This window comes from Loxodonta africana, chromosome 3, assembly GCF_030014295.1.
Source record: "Loxodonta africana isolate mLoxAfr1 chromosome 3, mLoxAfr1.hap2, whole genome shotgun sequence".
Taxonomy (NCBI): Eukaryota; Metazoa; Chordata; class Mammalia; order Proboscidea; family Elephantidae; genus Loxodonta; species Loxodonta africana.
In genome coordinates, this window is record NC_087344.1 from 147,156,490 (window position 1) to 147,162,899 (window position 6,410).

The 6,410-nt window shown below is 35.6% G+C and overlaps 1 pseudogene; it reads right to left on the minus strand.

Annotated features, from left to right (window-relative positions):
* Positions 1-5,397: 5,397 nt before the first annotated feature.
* Positions 5,398-5,568, minus strand: LOC111752898 (small ribosomal subunit protein uS14-like; annotated as a pseudogene).
* Positions 5,569-6,410: the final 842 nt, after the last annotated feature.

Here is a 6,410-nt window from a genome sequence, read left to right on the forward strand (position 1 = left end):
CTTATAAGCTTGTTTCATTTTTTTTTTCTGTCTCAGATGATGTCATAGCTATTATTCAGTCACCAAAACAAGAAACTTGACAGCTACCCTTGACAGCTTTCATTGCCTTCTCCCCCATGTACATTCAGATACTAAGCTCTGTCAGATTTACTCCTCAAAATGGTCTCAAATCTGTCAATTAAAACACATATGCTTGTGTGTATGTGTGTGTGTATCAGTTAGGTCACTCAACTCAAACCTAACTCAAATTGCCTCAGGCAAGAAGGATAGGAATTCATTGGCTTTTGTAATCAAGCTACAGGCAGAATAGGGCTGCAGCTACGACTTCAGGTAACTGGAAGGACAGGCTCCAGTGCTGCTAAGACTTTTTCCATCTCTTACCTCGGCTTCTTTCTGTATGTCACCATCATTCTCTTACATTGGCTTCTTTTACAAAACTGAAAAGTACCATCTCTGCCAACATTTGGGCCTCATATCACTCTACTTCAACACCAGAGAAGAAGTGAAATGTCTTTCTCTGATGCCTAGTTAAAGAATCCTGGGAGAGTGCTATGGTTGGCTTGGCTTGAGCCCATCGCTGTGGCCAGGAAGGTGGTATGACCAGAAAAGTGAATGATCTTTCTAAGATTGCAACTATTACCAGTTGGCATTGAGCCTATTCTGACTCATAGTAACCCCATGTATGTCAGAGAAGAACTGCGCTCCATAAGAGTTTCAATGGCTGAATTTGGGGAATTAGATTGCTGGGGTTTTCTTCTGAGGGACTTGCAGGTGGACTTGAACCACCGACCCTTTGGTTAGCAGCTGAGCATGTTAACCATGTGCACCATCCAGAGAATCCTTTCTAAGGCTATATGTTTGAAATTTGGGAAAATTGTTTTCCAGAAGTGAGAAGGGACTACTTGGCAAACAGTTTTATGTACTTCATATATAATTAACCCTTACAACAAGCTAAAAATTCTTTTAAATTAAAAAACAAAAAAACCTTCTAAAGCAGTAAAAAAAGCACACATAAAGCAAGTGCTAGGTACTGAATTTTAAAACCTTGAAGATCAGCAGTGTGTTAGCTTGGGCTGTCAGGTTTACTTGTGCAGTTTCTTGGAATAAAACCTTTTCTGTCATTTTTTAATTGAAGAGTATTTTGAGTTTGTAAGGGGGAGTTTTAAAAAGACTGTTACTATTTGCAACCACTTGCCTGTGTGAATCAATTCTCTGCAACCAAAACAAAATACAGAAGAAAACAGGGGTACTGCTGTGACTGCAACTGTCACTTGCCATTCTTAATTTCTAATTTTGTGTTTAACTAAACTGCTGCTTGATCTCATTGATTGATTTATATTAAATAAATGCTATACATTTGGATTTGTAAAATTAATATATGCTAATAAAATACTGCTTTCAGATGTTTTATTTGCTGAGCTTTCTTGTAAGATTTTTTGGGAAAGGATTCTGTGCTAAAAAAAAAAAAAACAACTTTGAAAACTAGTATATTAAAGCAGGGTCAACAAGCTTTTTTCTGTAAAGAGCCAGGTAGTAAATATTTTAGGGTTTGCGGGCCATATGGTCTCTCTTGCAACTACTTAACTCTGCTATTGTAGCGTGAAAGTAGCCAAAGGCAAATGAACCATCATGGCTGTGTTCCAATAAAACTTTATTTACAAAGACAGGTGGCAGGCTGCATTTGTAAGTTGCCAAATCCTGTATTAGAGCATTTGCTGTAAATGGATACATAGGACTAGCCAAACTTGTTATCTCATCACTCAAACTTAAAGGTTTGTAGTTCAACATAACTTCATGTCTTTGGCTTTAAGTGAAGGGGGCAAATGAGCTGCCCTCTGGTAACTGAACTAGCGTTACTTTCAAGAGGAGCCTCTTAAAACAGCTCTGATTTTATTAATGCTACTTTGCAGGTAGCATTAATTAAGCATTCGGCCAAATTCTTGTGAAATTAGTCCAAATATGCAGCTTTTTAATATGTACCTTAACATAAAACTATCTGGAAGACTTTGTACACCCTATGGTTGCTGAGGGGAGCCCTGGTTGCTCAGTGGTTAAGTGCTCACTGGGCTGCTAACCAAAAGGTTGGCAGTTCAAGCCCACAGCTGCTCAGTGGGAGAAAGATGTGACAGTCTGCTTCCATAAAGATTATTGCCTTGGAAACTCTATGGGGCAGTTCTCCTCTGCCCTGTATGGTCGCTATGAGTCAGAATTGACTCGAGGGCAATGTGGTTTTTTTTTTTTTTTTTGATGTTTGATGAGCATTTTTTATCGTGGAGTTTCCTTAGGAGATTTACTGATTAACTAATCCTTACTTCTGATCTCATTTGCTGGAATAAGTGTGGAGTTCAAACTAGGCATACTGATCTAATCTTCCAAATTGATGTTTCTTTTTCTTTCGCTCACAATAGCTTGGATCATCTGAAATATTGCCTGAATAAATGTATCATTTGTCACTAGCTAAAAACTGTCATCATTAACTTGATTAATCAAATGCTGTGCTTAAAGATGGATTGAAACACAAAATAGCTAGCCTGGTTTGATATAATGAAGAGATTAATTTGACACGTAAGACAACCAATTTAGTATTACTTAATGATCATACTTTATTTTAGAAAGCCATCAATTTTTTTATTTTTCCTTAATGTGCTGTTTTGTCTTTCAAGCAAGAAGAGGTGGTTTCCTCAAAAGTTAATCCGCTTCCCTTAAACATAAAGGGATCTTTATCTTAGCACTCTTTAAATTCCAAAATGTGAAACCCCGTCTAATGAGAAAAGAGGAAATTAATGCTGGATTAAAAAGCTTACAATGGAATTCTTTATTTTAGGATATTGCTAATTTTCTTTTTGTAACATGATTATGAATATGGCAAGAAAGACTCCAAAAGCCTCTGTTCTTCCTATTTGGGATGGAGATTAAAATAGCCCACATACACATACTGAGAAGTGAACTGTGAGCCAACTTGCAAAAAAGTTAATTAGATCGTATTGCTTTTTTTTTTTTTTTGGAGTGTGTGGTGGCTGGGAGAGATTTTGGCAAAGTAAGACACATGGTAAGCCACAGTATTAGTTTTCTTTATGTGATTGATAAAGGAACTGTGAGAGGTATATTTGTGAGGTTTAGGTGGCATCTGGATGTTTTAATTATCCCCTAGTGAGTAGCATTTTCTTATGTTGGGGAGAAACAGCAGCAAACATTTCATCACTAAGTGAGGCTAATGATGCTTTTGGGGTGCTGTGTTTACTGTGAATGAAGGGTTGGATTTGATATTTAAAGAGTTTTGAGTTGGATGAGGTTTCAGATGCTACACTTAAGGAATTTTTAAAAAGAGAGTGATGCCGTTTCATTAATAGTTTGTGGAAATTTACCATTTGAAAGGCTGGTCTGATGTGTTTTAGAACCTATTACAGGTTATTAGATGACATGCCATTTATGGATCTGACAGATTGTTGAAATTTTGTTGTCATTGTTGGGGAGGAGACTATGCAGAATGCTTCGTGTGTGAAGAGTGTATATTTCTTGCCTGTGTGAGAATGGTAGGTATTTTTGTCAAGGTGTGCCAGCTTCCGGTGCTGGTGGAAGTGTCTCAGGATTCTAGAAGGTTTTAAACATGGTTAAAGAGACTGGGAGAGAGCCGAAGCTAGACTTTCCTGGTTTTGCTATTCATCTTGCACATGTTCTCCCACCAACGAAGCAGGATAGCAATTAAATAACAAGTGGTTATTAAACATTCAATGGGTACTCAGAATTGTGGAAGACACTAATGTTTACGTAATGATCATGCTTTTCTCTCCCTACCAGGGCAGGAGTCATTGGAGGTTTGTTGGAATTGGACCCGTAATAGAGGAGGTCAAAACTTTCCTTATTGCGATTTGAAGGACAGTACGTAAAGAACAAACATGTTAATTGTTTAATGGATTTTTAAATTTGTTCCCCAAGGGAGTAATACTGAATTGGGAGTCAGGACAATTATGTTCCAGTCCTGTTGCCACAAATAAGCAGTATGTCACCTTGGGCAAGCTTCCTCGCTCTTTTAGAGGTTGGGAAAGTATAGATTTATTGCTCAAATAGAAAGTGGGCAACATGAGAGGACCGCATGAGAAGAATACATTAATATTTTAATAGCATTCAGAGGCATATGCATGAACAGTTGTAGAAAATATGTACTTGAGGGAAAAGTAAGTTTATAATTGAGAATAAATTCCCACAAATCTGAAAGAATCTGTCAAGGATTGATGACTTGACCTTCAACCCATTCAGATATTTTCTAGTTCTTAAAAACAAAACATCTTTTTCGCACCTGTCTTGCTCTCCTTTTTCCTGATGACGAAAGGGGGATAATTTTGTAGAAAATACAGAAAATTACAAACATGGAAATGAAAGCAATTTTACAACCCAGAAATAAAAGCCTTGTGTATGTGTCTATACACTTAATAGGGATCGTACTAAATGTAGTATTTTCAGTCAATTGTTTTTATTTAATGTACTGTGGACATTTTTTCATGTTAATGGGTATTCTTCTAAAATATAATTCTAAATAAATTCATAATATCCCAGAACATGAAACTCATTTAAAATGTTTTCTTTTTCATTACAAATTGTTCATTGCCAAAAAATTTGGAAAATATGGAACGGTAGAAAGAAGAAAAATAAAATCAGTGATAATCCTGCTACCCAAAGAAATTAGTCTTTTTTCCCTATGTGTCTTTCTGTAAATGTTCACCATGTTTATATTTATTTGTTTATTTTTGTTTAACAGTATGGCATCATATTTTCCTATATTATTAAAATGTATCATACATATCGTTAGCATTAAAATCTAGAGTTAAGTTTTTATTACATAATTACAATATTACATAATATTTGTTATTAGTATTTCTGTGTGATTTGTATATAATGTATACACATGTGTAATGTATACATTTTTTACAGTTCATGGTACTTAATATTTATTGAGAGCCTATTATGTGCCAGACACTTGGCATACACATGTGAGCTGAACAGATGGTACAAATTATGAATGGTGGTATACATTCTTCCATAATATTTTTGTTTCAGCTACCAATACATCTTTACATGTGAACTAATATATTTCAGTGCTGCTGTTGTGAGTAGCAGCCTCGTAATTCATTCGTATCATCATACACCTCACTATTTTACCATTGTTGCACAATAATATTGTCAGTTTTTTCCTAAGAGTGTTGTGATAAATACTCTTATAGTCAGTTCTTTTCTCCCGTTCTTAATTATTTCCCTGAGACAGTTTTCTGGAGTGTAATATCTGGATTAAAAGGCATACATATTTTTTTTTTAATTGAAGATTTTTTATTTTGTACTAAGAGTGTGCACTGTTTCTTTTGTTGGCTAGACGTCTTGGATAATCCATTCAAGGAAGATCACTTAGTCCAACCTGATGACGCTCGTATCCCTTGTGTACTGAGGGAAACACTGGTGGCACAGACTGAGGCCCTGTTTCCGGATCAGGCTGTGCTGCTCTGAACACATTCAGGAAGAGTGAGAACCCTGGCTGAATTTTTGCAGGTGGCTCCTGTAGAGTTGCTGGTGATCCATCTTGCTTTGCACCAAGGCAAAAAGGAGGCAAACGTGTTTTTAAGGCTTTTGATATGTATTGCCAAAATGCTACCCTGAAAGGTTGTACCAACTTTCATTCAGAACAGTAGTATGAGTGCTGTTTTCTCAGGAAAAAAAATGGCGTATCATTGCTGTTTTAATTTTTTACGTCTTTAATTACTAATGAAGTTGATTTTTTTTTCCAAATGTTTATTGACAACTTGAATTTCTTCTTTGGTGAATTATGCATTAGGTCTCTTGGCTTTTTTTTTTTTTTTTTTTTGGTGAGGATTACCAGTTGCCATAGAGTTGATTGTGACTTGTGGTGACCCTGTGAGTAGAACTGCATTCCGTAAGATTTTCATGGCTGAGACCTTTTGGAAGCAGACCACCAGGCCTTTCTTCCGAGTCACCTCTGGGTGCATTTGAACTTTCAACCTTTTGGTTAGTAGTTGAGTGCTTAATTGATTGTACCCCCTAGGGACTCTGTCTTTTTGAGGATATTTGTCATTTTGTCCTGACTTATATAAACTTTTAATATATTAAAATGATTAACTATTTTTCTGTTGCATATGTTTTTCCAGTATTTAGTTTGACTTTTTATTTTATTGTATTTTTGACATTCACAAGTTTTACAGTTTAATGTAGTGCAATCTATCAGTCTTTTCCTTTATATTGCTCACCCCTCAATTACATATGTTTAAAAATTATATGATTTCATTATAAAATTTAAATTTCTAATCTAAGTGAAAATTATTTATTTTGTTGAATAACATAAGGTAAGGATCAAAGTTTTATTCCCCCTCAACAGTTAATTAATGATCCCAGCATCATTTGTTGAA